Here is a 14829-nt window from a genome sequence, read left to right on the forward strand (position 1 = left end):
TTCTTCTTAATTTTTACACGTATTGGTACTACCAAACAATATCCACCCAAACGACCGCGCTCACTGGCAATAAATACTAAAATGGAAGCCTCACTAAGTGATATACTTAGAGAAATGAAGGATATGAGGGCAACGATAAAAACTGATGTAGATAAGATGGGGACTAAGATTAGGTCAGAAGTACAAACTATAGCGTTGAAGGTTGATGACATAAAAACGGCGATGAAAGAGACAAATGGAAAAATTGATAAGATATGTAGAAAAGTTAATGAACATGAAACTAGAATAGAGAAACTTGAAAAGCAATGCGAAATGGTAGAGGATATAAGATTTGATTATGATAGTTTTGTAATTGATATTAACAACAAGCTAGAATTAAAAAATAAAGAGATTAATGAGCTAAAACATAAGCAGGAACTTATAGAACTGGACAAACGAAGAAATAATTTAGTTCTAACCGGTATGCCTGAAAAACCAGGTGAAACCAGAGAGCAGCTAACAGATATCGTGAACGATATCTTTAAGGGATTAATGGGCATACCAACTAGAATACGACCCACACAAGTATATAGACGTGGTGAAATCCGTAGGATAGTTTTAAGTGTAGGAGACGCTGACACTAAAAGAGAGATCTTAAAAAAGGCTTACCAATTAAAAGGATCAAATATATTCATATCACATGATTTCACGCCGAAACAAGAATTTGCTCGATTCCACTTAAGACAGTTCTGTAAAATCCCTGGAGATGAGAAAACTAAATTTATTTCCCACTTCATGCTACAAAAAGGTGATGAAAAATATTATTACAATGAACTTGAACAAAAAGTTCTTCTAAAGAACTAAAATTAAATACCAATAAAATACTCTATATTTGTTATCCATAATAACCCAAAATGAAATTTATCTACTCGAACATCAGAAGCGCAAGATGTAATTTACCAAATCTGATTGCAACGCTAGCGACAAAAGAGATAGATCCGGATATAATAGCCTTAACAGAAACATGGTTTAGAGAAAATACATTTTTATACTTGCAAAATTATAATTTTTTAGAGGAACTGACTGCGCTCGACGCTGCTTAACTTCGGTGATCGGACGAGAACCGGTGTTTTCAGCGTGATATGGCCGTTGCCGAGGGTGTTATTTAATAATTTGAATTTAATTAACCTTCATCTTTATAAAACAATATCAAAAAGAAGATATGTTTGCTTTTTTCATATCTGGTGGAATTTAAAAGAGGAAACAAAAGTGAAAAAGCCAACGGCACGCAGTGTTCCCAAGTACTGACTGCGCTCCACGTTGCTTAACTTCGGTGATCGGACGAGAACCGGTGTTTTCAGCGTGATATGGCCGTTGCCGAGAGTGCTAGTTAATAATTCGAATTTAAGTTAAGTGAGACAAATTAACCTTCATCTTTTTAAAACACTAACAAAAAGAAAACATGTTTGCTTTTTTCATATCTATTAAAACTTAAAAGTGGAAAAAAAAGTGAAAAAGCCAACGGCACGCAGTGTTGCTAAGTGGTCTCCCTCCCAAGTACTGACTGCGCTCGACGCTGCTTAACTTCGGTGATCGAACGAGAACCGCTGTTTACAGCGTAATATGGCCGTTGTCGAGAGTGCTATTTAATAATTTGAATTTAATTAACCTTCATCTTTATAAAACAATATCAAAAAGAAAATATGTTTGCTTTTTTCATATCTGGTGGAATTTAAAAGAGGAAATAAAAGTGCAATAGCCAACGTCACGCAGTGTTTCTAAGTACTGAATGCGCTCGACGCTGCTTAACTTCGGTGATCGGACGAGAACCGGTGCTTTCAGCTTGATATGGCCGTTGCCGAGAGTGTGAGATAATAATTCGAATTTAAATTAAGTGAGACAAATTAACCCTCATCTTTATAAAACAATATCAAAAAGAAGATATGTTTGCTTTTTTCATATCTGGTGGAATTTAAAAGAGGAAATAAAAGTGAAAAAGCCAACGGCACGCAGTGTTCCCAAGTACTGACTGCGCTCGACGTTGCTTAACTTCGGTGATCGGACGAGAACCGGTGTTTTCAGCGTGATATGGCCGTTGCCGAGAGTGCTAGTTAATAATTCGAATTTAAGTTAAGTGAGACAAATTAACCTTCATCTTTTTAAAACACTAACAAAAAGAAAACATGTTTGCTTTTTTCATATCTATTAAAACTTAAAAGTGGAAAAAAAAGTGAAAAAGCCAACGGCACGCAGTGTTGCTAAGTGGTCTCCCTCCCAAGTACTGACTGCGCTCGACGCTGCTTAATTTCGGTGATCGAACGAGAACCGCTGTTTACAGCGTGATATGGCCGTTGTCGAGAGTGCTATATAATAATTTGAATTTAATTAACCTTCATCTTTATAAAACAATATCAAAAAGAAAATATGTTTGCTTTTTTCATATCTGGTGGAATTTAAAAGAGGAAATAAAAGTGCAATAGCCAACGTCACGCAGTGTTTCCAAGTACTGACTGCGCTCGACGCTGCTTAACTTCGGTGATCGGACGAGAACCGGTGCTTTCAGCTTGATATGGCCGTTGCCGAGAGTGTGAGATAATAATTCGAATTTAAATTAAGTGAGACAAATTAACCCTCATCTTTTTAAAACAATAACATAAATAAAATATGTTTGCTTTTTTTCATATCTATTGGAATTTAAAAGAGGAAAAAAAAGTGAAAAAGCCAACGGCACGCAGTGTTCCGAAGTACTGACTGCGCTCGACGCTGCTTAGCTTCGGTGATCGGACGAGAACCGGTGTTTTCAGTGTGATATGGCCGTTGCGGAGAGTGCTAGTTAATAATTCGAATTTAAATAAAGTGAGACAAATTAACCTTCATCTTATTAAAACAATATCAAAAAGAAAACATGTTTGCTTTTTTCTTATCTATTAAAATTTAAAAGAGGAAAAAAAGTGAAAAAGCCAACGGCACGCATTGTTCCTAAGTGGTCTCCCTCCCAAGTACTGACTGCGCTCGACGCTGCTTGACTTCGGTGATCGGACGAGAACCGGTGTTTTCAGCGTGATATGGCCGTTGCCGAGAGTGCTATTTAATAATTTGAATTTAATTAACCTTCATCTTTATAAAACAATATCAAAAAGAAGATATGTTTGCTTTTTTCATATCTGGTGGAATTTAAAAGAGGAAATAAAAGTGCAAAAGCCAACGTCATGCAGTGTTTCCCAGTACTGACTGCGCTCGACGCTGCTTAACTTCGGTGTTTGGACTAGAACCGGTGTTTTCAGCGTGATATGACCGTTGCCGAGAGTGCTACTTAATAATTCGAATTTAAATTAAGTGAGACAAATTAACCTTCATCTTTTGAAAACAATAACAAAAAGATAACATGTTTGCTTTTTTCATATCTATTAAAATTTAAAAGAGGAAAAAAAGTGAAAAAGCCAACGGCACGCATTGTTCCTAAGTGGTCTCCCTCCCAAGTACTGACTGCGCTCGACGCTGCTTAACTTCGGTGATCGGACGAGAACCGGTGATTTCAGCGTGATATGGCCGTTGCCGAGAGTGCTATTTAATAATTTGAATTTAATTAACCTTCACCTTTATAAAACAATATCAAAAAGAAGATATGTTTGCTTTTTTCATATCTGGTGGAATTTAAAAGAGGAAATAAAAGTGCAAAAGCCAACGTCACGCAGTGTTTCCCAGTACTGACTGCGCTCGACGCTGCTTAACTTCGGTGTTTGGACTAGAACCGGTGTTTTCAGCGTGATATGGCCGTTGCCGAGAGTGCTAGTTTATAATTCGAATTTAAATTAAGTGAGACAAATTAACCTTCATCTTTTTAAAACAATAACAAAAAGATAACATGTTTGCTTTTTTCATATCTATTAAAATTTAAAAGAGGAAAAAAAAGTGAAAACGCCAACGGCACGCATTGTTCCTAAGTGGTCTCTTTCCCAAGTATTGACTGCGCTCGACGCTGCTTAACTTCGGTGTTCGGACGAGAACCGGTGTTTTCAGCGTGATATGGCCGTTGCCGAGAGTCCTAGAAAATAATTCGAATTTAAATTAAGAGAGAAATTAACCTTCATCTTGTTAAAACAATAACAAAAAGATAACATGTTTGTTTTTTTCATATCTATTGGAATTTAAAAGAGGAAAAAAAAGTGAAAAAGCCAACGGCACGCAGTGTTCCTAAGTGGTCTCCCTCCCAAGTACTGACTGCGCTCGACGCTGCTTGACTTCGGTGATCGGACGAGAACCGGTGTTTTCAGCGTGATATGGCCGTTGCCGAGAGTGCTATTTAATAATTTGAATTTAATTAACCTTCATCTTTATAAAACAATATCAAAAAGAAGATATGTTTGCTTTTTTCATATCTGGTGGAATTTAAAAGAGGAAATAAAAGTGCAAAAGCCAACGTCATGCAGTGTTTCCCAGTACTGACTGCGCTCGACGCTGCTTAACTTCGGTGTTTGGACTAGAACCGGTGTTTTCAGCGTGATATGGCCGTTGCCGAGAGTGCTACTTAATAATTCGAATTTAAATTAAGTGAGACAAATTAACCTTCACCTTTATAAAACAATATCAAAAAGAAGATATGTTTGCTTTTTTCATATCTGGTGGAATTTAAAAGAGGAAATAAAATTGAAAAAGCCAACGGCACGCAGTGTTCAAAGTTTCAAAGTTTCAAAGTTTATTTGTCATAGTTTTGTACAAAAGCTCATGGGGAGGGACCAAGTCTTCAAGCGACTTATTGCCCTCCTTAAATTTTTTAAGATTAACGTCAATTGGACAACAAAATGAAATAAAGAACATTAAAAGAGAATGAACATAAAAAATATAAATTAAAATTAAAATAAAGTTTTGCATGTACATGAATATAGTTTAATATCTATTGGAAAACAAGACTTTTTTACTTCGTTTAATATAAAATATAAACGAGCTATGGTTTTTCTTTAAATAAAACAATTAAAATCAGGAATAACTAAATATATAAATAAAAAATAAATAAACAAATAGATCAAAGATGGCTACACACTGCCATTAAGTATATGTATTTTAAGTTTTTTTTTAACTAAATTGAAGGATTTGGTATCACATATAAGTAAATAAATTTGGTTGTATTGTTTTACTCCTGCATAAAAGATTGAGTTAAGCTTTTTTGAGGTTTTGCATTGGTGGCATTCTAAAATATTGTTTGTTCTTGTTAATATGTTAGAGGAAGTTGTACTAAATAGTTTATGTACACCATTAATATTTTTATGAATAAATATTAGATTATTATACTTAATAATTTGAAATATGTCTAACGTTTTACTTTTTGCATATAATATTTTTGTATGTGATAACCAATTCACGTTATAAATACTTCTGAGAACTCTTTTTTGCTGACTGCGCTCGACGTTGCTTAACTTCGGTGATCGGACGAGAACCGGTGTTTTCAGCGTGATATGTCCGTTGCCGAAAGTGCTAGTTAATAATTTGAATTTAATTAACCTTCATCTTTATAAAACAATATCAAAAAGAAGATATGTTTGCTTTTTTCATATCTGGTGGAATTTAAAAGAGGAAACAAAAAGGAAAAAGCCAACGGCACGAAGTGTTCCCAAGTACTGACTGCGCTCGACGCTGCTTAACTTCGGTGATCGGACGAGAACCGGTGTTTTCAGCGTGATATGGCCGTTGCCGAGAGTGCTAGTTAAAAATTCGAATTTAAAGTAAGTGAGACAAATTAACCTTCATCTTTTTAAAACAATAACAAAAAGAAAATATGTTTGCTTTTTTCATATCTATTGGAATTTAAAAGACAAAAAAAGTGAAAAAGCTAACGGCTTGCAGTGTTCCTATGTGGCCTCCCTCCGAAGCACTGACTGCGCTCGACGCTGCTTAACTTCGGTGATCGGACGAGAACCGGTGTATTCAGCATGATATGGCCGTTGCCGAGAGTGCTAGTTAATAATTTGAATTTAATTAACCTAAATCTTTATAAAACAATAACAAAATGAAGATATGTTTGCTTTTTTCATATCTGGTGGAATTTAAAAGAGGAAACAAAAAGGAAAAAGCCGACGGCACGCAGTGTTCCCAAGTACTGACTGCGCTCGACGCTGCTTAACTTCGGTGATCGGACGAGAACCGGTGTAATTAGCGTGAAAAGGCCGTTGCTGAGAGTGCTAGTTAATAATTTGAATTTAAATTAAGTGAGACAAATTAACCTTCATCTATTTAGAACAATAACAAAAAGAAAATATGTTTGCTTTTTTCATATCTATTTTAATTTAAAAGACAAAAAAAAGTGAAAATGCTAACGGCAAGCAGTGTTCCTAAGTGGCCTCCTTCCCAAATACTGACTGCGCTCAACGCTGCTAACCTTCGGTGATCGGAAGAGAACCAGTGTATTCAGCGTGATATGGCCGTTGCCGAGAGTGCTAGTTAATAATTCGAATTTAAATTAAGTGAGACAAATTAACCTTCATCTTTTTAAAACAATAACATAAAGAAAATATGTTTGCTTTTTTCATATCTATTGGAATTTAAAAGACAAAAAAAGTGAAAAAGCTAACGGCTTGCAGTGTTCCTATGTGGCCTCCCTCCGAAGCACTGACTGCGCTCGACGCTGCTTAACTTCGGTGATCGGACGAGAACCGGTGTATTCAGCATGATATGGCCGTTGCCGAGAGTGCTAGTTAATAATTTGAATTTAATTAACCTAAATCTTTATAAAACAATAACAAAATGAAGATATGTTTGCTTTTTTCATATCTGGTGGAATTTAAAAGAGGAAACAAAAAGGAAAAAGCCGACGGCACGCAGTGTTCCCAAGTACTGACTGCGCTCGACGCTGCTTAACTTCGGTGATCGGACGAGAACCGGTGTAATTAGCGTGAAAAGGCCGTTGCTGAGAGTGCTAGTTAATAATTTGAATTTAAATTAAGTGAGACAAATTAACCTTCATCTATTTAGAACAATAACAAAAAGAAAATATGTTTGCTTTTTTCATATCTATTTTAATTTAAAAGACAAAAAAAAGTGAAAATGCTAACGGCAAGCAGTGTTCCTAAGTGGCCTCCTTCCCAAATACTGACTGCGCTCAACGCTGCTAACCTTCGGTGATCGGAAGAGAACCAGTGTATTCAGCGTGATATGGCCGTTGCCGAGAGTGCTAGTTAATAATTCGAATTTAAATTAAGTGAGACAAATTAACCTTCATCTTTTTAAAACAATAACATAAAGAAAATATGTTTGCTTTTTTCATATCTATTGGAATTTAAAAGACAAAAAAAAAGTGAAAAAGCTAACGGCAAGCAGTGTTCCTAAGTGGCCTCCTTCCCAAATACTGACTGCGCTCAACGCTGCTAACCTTCGGTGATCGGACGAGAACCAGTGTATTCAGCGTGATATGGCCGTTGCCGAGAGTGCTAGTTAATAATTCGAATTTAAATTAAGTGAGACAAATTAACCTTCATCTTTTTAAAACAATAACATAAAGAAAATATGTTTGCTTTTTTCATATCTATTGGAATTTAAAAGACAAAAAAAAGTGAAAAAGCTAACGGCAAGCAGTGTTTCTAAGTGGCCTCCCTCCCTAGTACTGACTGCGCTCAACGCTGCTTAACTTCAGTGATCGGACGAGAACCGGTGTATTCAGCGTGATATGGCCGTTGCCGAGAGTGCTAGATAATAATTTGAATTTAATTAACCTTCATCTTTATAAAACAATAACAAAAAGAAGATATGTTTGCTTTTTGCATATCTGGTGGAAATTAAAAGAGAAAACAAAAAGGAAAAAGCCAACGGCACGCAGTGTTCCCAAGTAGTGACTGCGCTCGACGCTGCTTAACTTCGGTGATCGGACGAAACTGGTGTTTTCAGCGTGATATGGCCGTTGCCGAGAGTGCTAGTTAATAATTCGAATTTAAATTAAGTGAGACAAATTAATCTTCATCATTTTAAAAACAATAACAAAAAGAAAATATGTTTGCTTTTTTCATATCTGTTGGAATTTAAAAGACAAAAAAAAGTGAAAAAGCTAACGGCTTGCAGTGTTCCTATGTGGCCTCCCTCCCAAGCACTGACTGCGCTCGACGCTGCTTAACTTCGGTGATCGGACGGGAACCGGTGTATTCAGCGTGATATGGCCGTTGCCGAGAGTGCTAGTTAATAATTTGAATTTAATTAACCTAAATCTTTATAAAACAATAACAAAATGAAGATATGTTTGCTTTTTTCATATCTGGTGGAATTTAAAAGAGGAAACAAAAAGGAAAAAGCCAACGGCACGCAGTGTTCCCAAGTACTGACTGCGCTCGACGCTGCTTAACTTCGGTGATCGGACAAGAACCGGTGTTTTCAGCGTGATATGGCCGTTGCCGAGAGTGCTAGTTAATAATTCGAATTTAAATTAAGTGAGACAAATTAACCTTCATCTATTTAAAACAATAACAAAAAGAAAATATGTTTGCTTTTTTCATATCTATTTTAATTTAAAAGACAAAAAAAAGTGATAAAGCTAACGGCTTGCAGTGTTCCTATGTGGCCTCCCTCCGAAGCACTGACTGCGCTCGACGCTGATTAACTTCGGTGATCGGACGAGACTCGGTGTATTCAGCGTGATATGGCCGTTGCCGAGAGTGCTAGTTAATAATTTGAATTTAATTAACCTAAATCTTTATAAAACAATAACAAAATGAAGGTATGTTTGCTTTTTTCATATCTGGTGGAATTTAAAAGAGGAAACAAAAAGGAAAAAGCCAACGGCACCCAGTGTTCCCAAGTACTGACAGCGCTCGACGCTGCTTAACTTCGGTGATCGGACAAGAACCGGTGTTTTCAGCGTGATATGGCCGTTACCGAGAGTGCTAGAAAATAATTCGAATTTAAATTAAGAGAGACAAATTAACCTTCATCTTGTTAAAACAATAACAAAAAGATAACATGTTTGCTTTTTTCATATCTATTGGAATTTAAAAGAGGAAAAAAAGTGAAAAAGCCAACGGCACGCATTGTTCCTAAGTGGTCTCCCTCCCAAGTACTGACTGCGCTCGACGCTGCTCAACTTCGGTGATCGGACGGGAACCGGTGTTTTCAGCGTGATATGGCCGTTGCCGAGAGTGCTATTTAATAATTTGAATTTAATTAACCTTCATCTTTATAAAACAATATCAAAAAGAAGATATGTTTGCTTTTTTCACATCTGGTGGAATTTAAAAGATGAAATAAAATTGAAAAAGCCAACGGCACGCAGTGTTCAAAGTTTCAAAGTTTCAAAGTTTATTTGTCATAGTTTTGTACAAAAGCTCATGGGGAGGGACCAAGTCTTCAAGCGACTTATTGCCCTCCTTAAATTTTTTAAGATTAACGTCAATTGGACAACAAAATGAAATAAAGAACATTAAAAGAGAATGAACATAAAAAATATAAATTAAAATTAAAATAAAGTTTTGCATGTACATGAATATAGTTTAATATCTATTGGAAAACAAGACTTTTTTACTTCGTTTAATATAAAATATAAACGAGTTATGGTTTTTCTTTAAATAAAACAATTAAAATCAGGAATAACTAAATATATAAATAAAAAATAAATAAACAAATAGATCAAAGATGGCTACACACTGCCATTAAGTATATGTATTTTAAGTTTTTTTTAACTAAATTGAAGGATTTGGTATCACATATAAGTAAATAAATTTGGTTGTATTGTTTTACTCCTGCATAAGAGATTGAGTTAAGCTTTTTTGAGGTTTTGCATTGGTGGCATTCTAAAATATTGTTTGTTCTTGTTAATATGTTAGAGGAAGTTGTACTAAATAGTTTATGTACACCATTAATATTTTTATGAATAAATATTAGATTATTATACTTAATAATTTGAAATATGTCTAACGTTTTACTTTTTGCATATAATATTTTTGTATGTGATAACCAATTCACGTTATAAATACTTCTGAGAACTCTTTTTTGCTGACTGCGCTCGACGTTGCTTAACTTCGGTGATCGGACGAGAACCGGTGTTTTCAGCGTGATATGGCCGTTGCCGAAAGTGCTAGTTAATAATTTGAATTTAATTAACCTTCATCTTTATAAAACAATATCAAAAAGAAGATATGTTTGCTTTTTTCATATCTGGTGGAATTTAAAAGAGGAAACAAAAAGGAAAAAGCCAACGGCACGAAGTGTTCCCAAGTACTGACTGCGCTCGACGCTGCTTAACTTCGGTGATCGGACGAGAACCGGTGTTTTCAGCGTGATATGGCCGTTGCCGAGATTGCTAGTTAATAATTCGAATTTAAAGTAAGTGAGACAAATTAACCTTCATCTTTTTAAAACAATAACAAAAAGAAAATATGTTTGCTTTTTTCATATCTATTGGAATTTAAAAGACAAAAAAAAGAGAAAAAGCTAACGGCTTGCAGTGTTCCTATGTGGCCTCCCTCCCAAGCACGGACTGCGCTCGACGCTGTTTAACTTCGGTGATCGGACGAGAACCGGTGTATTCAGCATGATATGGCCGTTGCCGAGAGTGCTAGTTAATAATTTGAATTTAATTAACCTAAATCTTTATAAAACAATAACAAAATGAAGATATGTTTGCTTTTTTCATATCTGGTGGAATTTAAAAGAGAAAACAAGAAGGAAAAAGCCGACGGCACGCAGTGTTCCCAAGTACTGACTGCGCTCGACGCTGCTTAACTTCGGTGATCGGACGAGAACCGGTGTTTTCAGCGTGATATGGCCGTTGCCGAGAGTGCTAGTTAATAATTTGAATTTAATTAACCTAAATCTTTATAAAACAATAACAAAATGAAGATATGTTTGCTTTTTTCATATCTGGTGGAATTTAAAAGAGGAAACAAAAAGGAAAAAGCCGACGGCACGCAGTGTTCCCAAGTACTGACTGCGCTCGACGCTGCTTAACTTCGGTGATCGGACGAGAACCGGTGTATTCAGCGTGAAAAGGCCGTTGCTGAGAGTGCTAGTTAATAATTTGAATTTAAATTAAGTGAGACAAATTAACCTTCATCTATTTAAAACAATAACAAAAAGAAAATATGTTTGCTTTTTTCATATCTATTTTAATTTAAAAGACAAAAAAAAGTGATAAAGCTAACAGCTTGCAGTGTTCCTATGTGGCCTCCCTCCCAAGCACTGACTGCGCTCCACGCTGCTTAACTTCGGTGATCGGACGAGAACCGGTGTATTCAGCGTGATATGGCCGTTGCCGAGAGTGCTAGTTAATAATTCGAATTTAAATTAAGTGAGACTAATTAACCTTCATCTTTTTAAAACAATAACAAAAAGAAAATATGTTTGCTTTTTTCATATCTATTGGAATTTAAAAGACAAAAAAAAGTGAAAAAGCTAACGGCTTGCAGTGTTCCTATGTGGCCTCCCTCCCAAGCACTGACTGCGCTCGACGTTGCTTAACTTCGGTGATCGGACGAGAACCGGTGTATTCAGCGTGATATGGCCGTTGCCGAGAGTGCTAGTTAATAATTTGAATTTAATTAACCTAAATCTTTATAAAACAATAACAAAATGAAGATATGTTTGCTTTTTTCATATCTGGTGGAATTTAAAAGAGGAAACAAAAAGGAAAAAGCCAACGGCACCCAGTGTTCCCAAGTACTGACTGCGCTCGACGCTGCTTAACTTCGGTGATCGGACGAGAACCGGTGTATTCAGCGTGAAAAGGCCGTTGCTGAGAGTTCTAGTTAAAAATTTGAATTTAATTAACCTTAATCTTTATAAAACAATAACAAAATAAAGATATGTTTGCTTTTTTCATATCTGGTGGAATTTAAAAGAGGAAACAAAAAGGCAAAAGCCAACTTCACCCAGTGTTCCCAAGTACTGACTGCGCTCGACGCTGCTTAACTTCGGTGATCGGAAAAGAACCGGTGTTTTCAGCGTGATTTGGCCGTTGCCGAGAGTGCTAGTTAATAATTCGAATTTAAATTAAGTGAGACAAATTAACCTTCATCTTTTTAAAACAATAACAAAAAGAAAATATGTTTGCTTTTTTCATATCTATTGGAATTTAAAAGACAAAAAAAAAGTGAAAAAGGTAACGGCAAGCAGTGTTCCTAAGTGGCCTCCTTCCCAAATACTGACTGCGCTCAACGCTGCTAACCTTCGGTGATCGGAAGAGAACCAGTGTATTCAGCGTGATTTGGCCGTTGCCGAGAGTGCTAGTTAATAATTCGAATTTAAATTAAGTGAGACAAATTAACCTTCATCTTTTTAAAACAATAACAAAAAGAAAATATGTTTGCTTTTTTCATATCTATTGGAATTTAAAAGACAAAAAAAAGTGAAAAAGCTAACGGCTTGCAGTGTTCCTATGTGGCCTCCCTCCCAAGCACTGACTGCGCTCGACGCTGCTTAACTTCGGTGATCGGACGAGATTCAGTGTATTCAGCGTGATTTGGCCGTTGCCGAGAGTGCTAGTTAATAATTCGAATTTAAATTAAGTGAGGCAAATTAACCTTCATCTTTTTAAAACATTAACAAAAAGAAAATATGTTTGCTTTTTTCATATCTATTGGAATTTAAAAGACAAAAAAAAAGTAAAAAAGCTAACAGCAAGCAGTGTTTCTAAGTGGCCTCCCTCCCTTGTACTGACTGCGCTCAACGCTGCTTAACTTCAGTGATCGGACGAGAACCGGTGTATTCAGCGTGATATGGCCGTTGCCGAGAGTGCTAGATAATAATTTGAATTTAATTAACCTTCATCTTTATAAAACAATAACAAAAAGAAGATATGTTTGCTTTTTGCATATCTGGTGGAAATTAAAAGAGAAAACAAAAAGGAAAAAGCCAACGGCACGCAGTGTTCCCAAGTAGTGACTGCGTTCGACGCTGCTTAACTTCGGTGATCGGACGAAACTGGTGTTTTCAGCGTGATATGGCCGTTGCCGAGAGTGCTAGTTAATAATTCGAATTTAAATTAAGTGAGACAAATTAATCTTCATCATTTTAAAAACAATAACAAAAAGAAAATATGTTTGCTTTTTTCATATCTGTTGGAATTTAAAAGACAAAAAAAAGTGAAAAAGCTAACGGCTTGCAGTGTTCCTATGTGGCCTCCCTCCCAAGCACTGACTGCGCTCGACGCTGCTTAACTTCGGTGATCGGACGAGAACCGGTGTATTCAGCGTGATATGGCCGTTGCCGAGAGTGCTAGTTAATAATTTGAATTTAATTAACCTAAATCTTTATAAAACAATAACAAAAATGAAACAAAAAGGAAAAAGCCAACGGCACGCAGTGTTCCCAAGTACTGACTGCGCTCGACGCTGCTTAACTTCGGTGATCGGACAAGAACCGGTGTTTTCAGCGTGATATGGCCGTTGCCGAGAGTGCTAGTTAATAATTCGAATTTAAATTAAGTGAGACAAATTAACCTTCATCTTTTTAAAACAATAACAAAAAGAAAATATGTTTGCTTTTTTCATATCTATTGGAATTTAAAAGACAAAAAAAAGTGAAAAAGCTAACGGGAAGCAGTGTTCCTAAGTGGCCTCCCTCCCAAGTACTGACTGCGCTCGACGCTGCATAACTTCGGCGATCGGACGAGATTCGGCGTATTCAGCGTAATATGGCAGTTGCCGAGAGTGCTAGTTAATAATTTGAATTTAACTAACCTTCATCTTTATAAAACAATAACAAAAAGAAGATATGATTGCTTTTTTCATATCTGGTGGAATTTAAAAGAGGAAACAAAAAGGAAAAAGCCAACGGCACGCAGTGTTCCCAAGTACTGACTGCGCTCGACGCTGCTTAACTTCGGTGATCGGACGAGAACCGGTGTATTCAGCGTGATATGACCGTTGCCGAGAGTGCTAGTTAATAATTCGAATTTAAATTAAGTGAGACAAAATAACCTTCATCTTTTTAAAACAATAACAAAAAGAAAATTAGTTTGCTTTTTTCATATCTATTATAATTTAAAAGAGGAAAAAAAATTGAAAAAGCTAACGGCACGCAGTGTTCCTAAGTGGTCTCCCTCCCAAGTGCTGACTGCGCTCGACGCTGATTAACTTCGGTTACCGGACGAGAACCGGTGTATTCAGCGTGATATGACCGTTTCCGAGAGTGCTAGTTAATAATTTTTTATTTAATTTACCTTCATCTTTATAAAACAATAACAAAAAGAAGATATGATTGCTTTTTTCATATCTGGTGGAATTTAAAAGAGGAAACAAAAAGGAAAAAGCCAACGGCACGCAGTGTCCCCAAGTACTGACTGCGCTCGACGCTGCTTAACTTCGGTGATCGGACGAGAACCGGTGTTTTCAGCGTGATATGGCCGTTGCTGAGAGTGCTAGTTAATAATTCGAATTTAAATTAAAAGAGACAAATTAACCTTCATCTTTTTAAAACAATAACAATACTTACAATAACGTTACTTCTAAAACTTCACACCATCGTTCCCGGTTGCGCTCGACCCACCAACTTTTCAGTTTACATCCGAACGCGGTAACCATTGCGCAACGGAAGCCGAAAATATAAATGGTCGTCAGGTATTGAACGCGGCCCAGATTTCCACCATGATTATAAAATCTAAGCCTAATTATTTAAAAGTGTATTTCACTATCGGCTCACTCTGAACCGTTAATGTCTCTGCATACAGAAACGAAAACCAAACCCAAAAGTTTACTTTTTGGTTCACTAGGCTTATTGACAAATAAAAGTTCATTTGACCAACATAGCAGCGTTGAGCTTGTATTCACTGTGACTTTAGAAAGGATTATGCTATAAACAGATGTATAGCTTAAGTAATATATAAACATCCATTTTAAATAATAATATTATAAAAATCTTTGGAAGATCAAAATGAAACGG

The 14829-nt window shown here is 36.2% G+C and overlaps 2 non-coding genes and 25 pseudogenes across 2 annotated transcripts; all 27 read right to left on the reverse strand.

The window, feature by feature from the left end:
• Positions 1-1255: 1255 nt before the first annotated feature.
• On the reverse strand, positions 1256-1358 carry LOC149590123 (5S ribosomal RNA; annotated as a pseudogene).
• A 137-nt stretch (positions 1359-1495) lies between these two features.
• LOC149590124 (5S ribosomal RNA) lies at positions 1496-1614 on the reverse strand (annotated as a pseudogene).
• Positions 1615-1976: 362 nt separating this feature from the next.
• LOC149590125 (5S ribosomal RNA) lies at positions 1977-2079 on the reverse strand (annotated as a pseudogene).
• Positions 2080-2216: 137 nt separating this feature from the next.
• On the reverse strand, positions 2217-2335 carry LOC149590126 (5S ribosomal RNA; annotated as a pseudogene).
• Positions 2336-2698: 363 nt separating this feature from the next.
• Positions 2699-2801, reverse strand: LOC149590127 (5S ribosomal RNA; annotated as a pseudogene).
• A 136-nt stretch (positions 2802-2937) lies between these two features.
• LOC149590128 (5S ribosomal RNA) lies at positions 2938-3056 on the reverse strand. Its single transcript, XR_016379583.1, has one exon. It is a non-coding gene; the product is annotated as a 5S ribosomal RNA (ribosomal RNA).
• A 361-nt stretch (positions 3057-3417) lies between these two features.
• Positions 3418-3536, reverse strand: LOC149590129 (5S ribosomal RNA; annotated as a pseudogene).
• A 362-nt stretch (positions 3537-3898) lies between these two features.
• LOC149590130 (5S ribosomal RNA) lies at positions 3899-4017 on the reverse strand (annotated as a pseudogene).
• A 135-nt stretch (positions 4018-4152) lies between these two features.
• Positions 4153-4271, reverse strand: LOC149590131 (5S ribosomal RNA). The gene has a single exon (XR_016379595.1). It is a non-coding gene; the product is annotated as a 5S ribosomal RNA (ribosomal RNA).
• Positions 4272-5566: 1295 nt separating this feature from the next.
• On the reverse strand, positions 5567-5669 carry LOC149590132 (5S ribosomal RNA; annotated as a pseudogene).
• A 135-nt stretch (positions 5670-5804) lies between these two features.
• Positions 5805-5923, reverse strand: LOC149590133 (5S ribosomal RNA; annotated as a pseudogene).
• Positions 5924-6538: 615 nt separating this feature from the next.
• LOC149590134 (5S ribosomal RNA) lies at positions 6539-6657 on the reverse strand (annotated as a pseudogene).
• Positions 6658-7529: 872 nt separating this feature from the next.
• Positions 7530-7648, reverse strand: LOC149590135 (5S ribosomal RNA; annotated as a pseudogene).
• A 361-nt stretch (positions 7649-8009) lies between these two features.
• Positions 8010-8128, reverse strand: LOC149590136 (5S ribosomal RNA; annotated as a pseudogene).
• A 122-nt stretch (positions 8129-8250) lies between these two features.
• Positions 8251-8353, reverse strand: LOC149590137 (5S ribosomal RNA; annotated as a pseudogene).
• Positions 8354-8969: 616 nt separating this feature from the next.
• On the reverse strand, positions 8970-9088 carry LOC149590138 (5S ribosomal RNA; annotated as a pseudogene).
• Positions 9089-10142: 1054 nt separating this feature from the next.
• Positions 10143-10245, reverse strand: LOC149590139 (5S ribosomal RNA; annotated as a pseudogene).
• A 136-nt stretch (positions 10246-10381) lies between these two features.
• Positions 10382-10500, reverse strand: LOC149590140 (5S ribosomal RNA; annotated as a pseudogene).
• A 122-nt stretch (positions 10501-10622) lies between these two features.
• Positions 10623-10725, reverse strand: LOC149590141 (5S ribosomal RNA; annotated as a pseudogene).
• Positions 10726-11086: 361 nt separating this feature from the next.
• Positions 11087-11205, reverse strand: LOC149590142 (5S ribosomal RNA; annotated as a pseudogene).
• A 136-nt stretch (positions 11206-11341) lies between these two features.
• On the reverse strand, positions 11342-11460 carry LOC149590143 (5S ribosomal RNA; annotated as a pseudogene).
• Positions 11461-12558: 1098 nt separating this feature from the next.
• LOC149590144 (5S ribosomal RNA) lies at positions 12559-12677 on the reverse strand (annotated as a pseudogene).
• A 361-nt stretch (positions 12678-13038) lies between these two features.
• Positions 13039-13157, reverse strand: LOC149590145 (5S ribosomal RNA; annotated as a pseudogene).
• A 79-nt stretch (positions 13158-13236) lies between these two features.
• Positions 13237-13339, reverse strand: LOC149590146 (5S ribosomal RNA; annotated as a pseudogene).
• A 377-nt stretch (positions 13340-13716) lies between these two features.
• On the reverse strand, positions 13717-13819 carry LOC149590147 (5S ribosomal RNA; annotated as a pseudogene).
• Positions 13820-13956: 137 nt separating this feature from the next.
• LOC149590148 (5S ribosomal RNA) lies at positions 13957-14075 on the reverse strand (annotated as a pseudogene).
• Positions 14076-14198: 123 nt separating this feature from the next.
• LOC149590149 (5S ribosomal RNA) lies at positions 14199-14301 on the reverse strand (annotated as a pseudogene).
• Between the last annotated feature and the right edge of the window lie 528 nt (positions 14302-14829).

The sequence above is a fragment of the Phalangium opilio genome, unplaced genomic scaffold (genome assembly GCF_054372755.1).
Source record: "Phalangium opilio isolate 3A_F unplaced genomic scaffold, DU_Popi_V2 ptg000505l_1, whole genome shotgun sequence".
NCBI classification, from domain to species: domain Eukaryota; kingdom Metazoa; phylum Arthropoda; class Arachnida; order Opiliones; family Phalangiidae; genus Phalangium; species Phalangium opilio.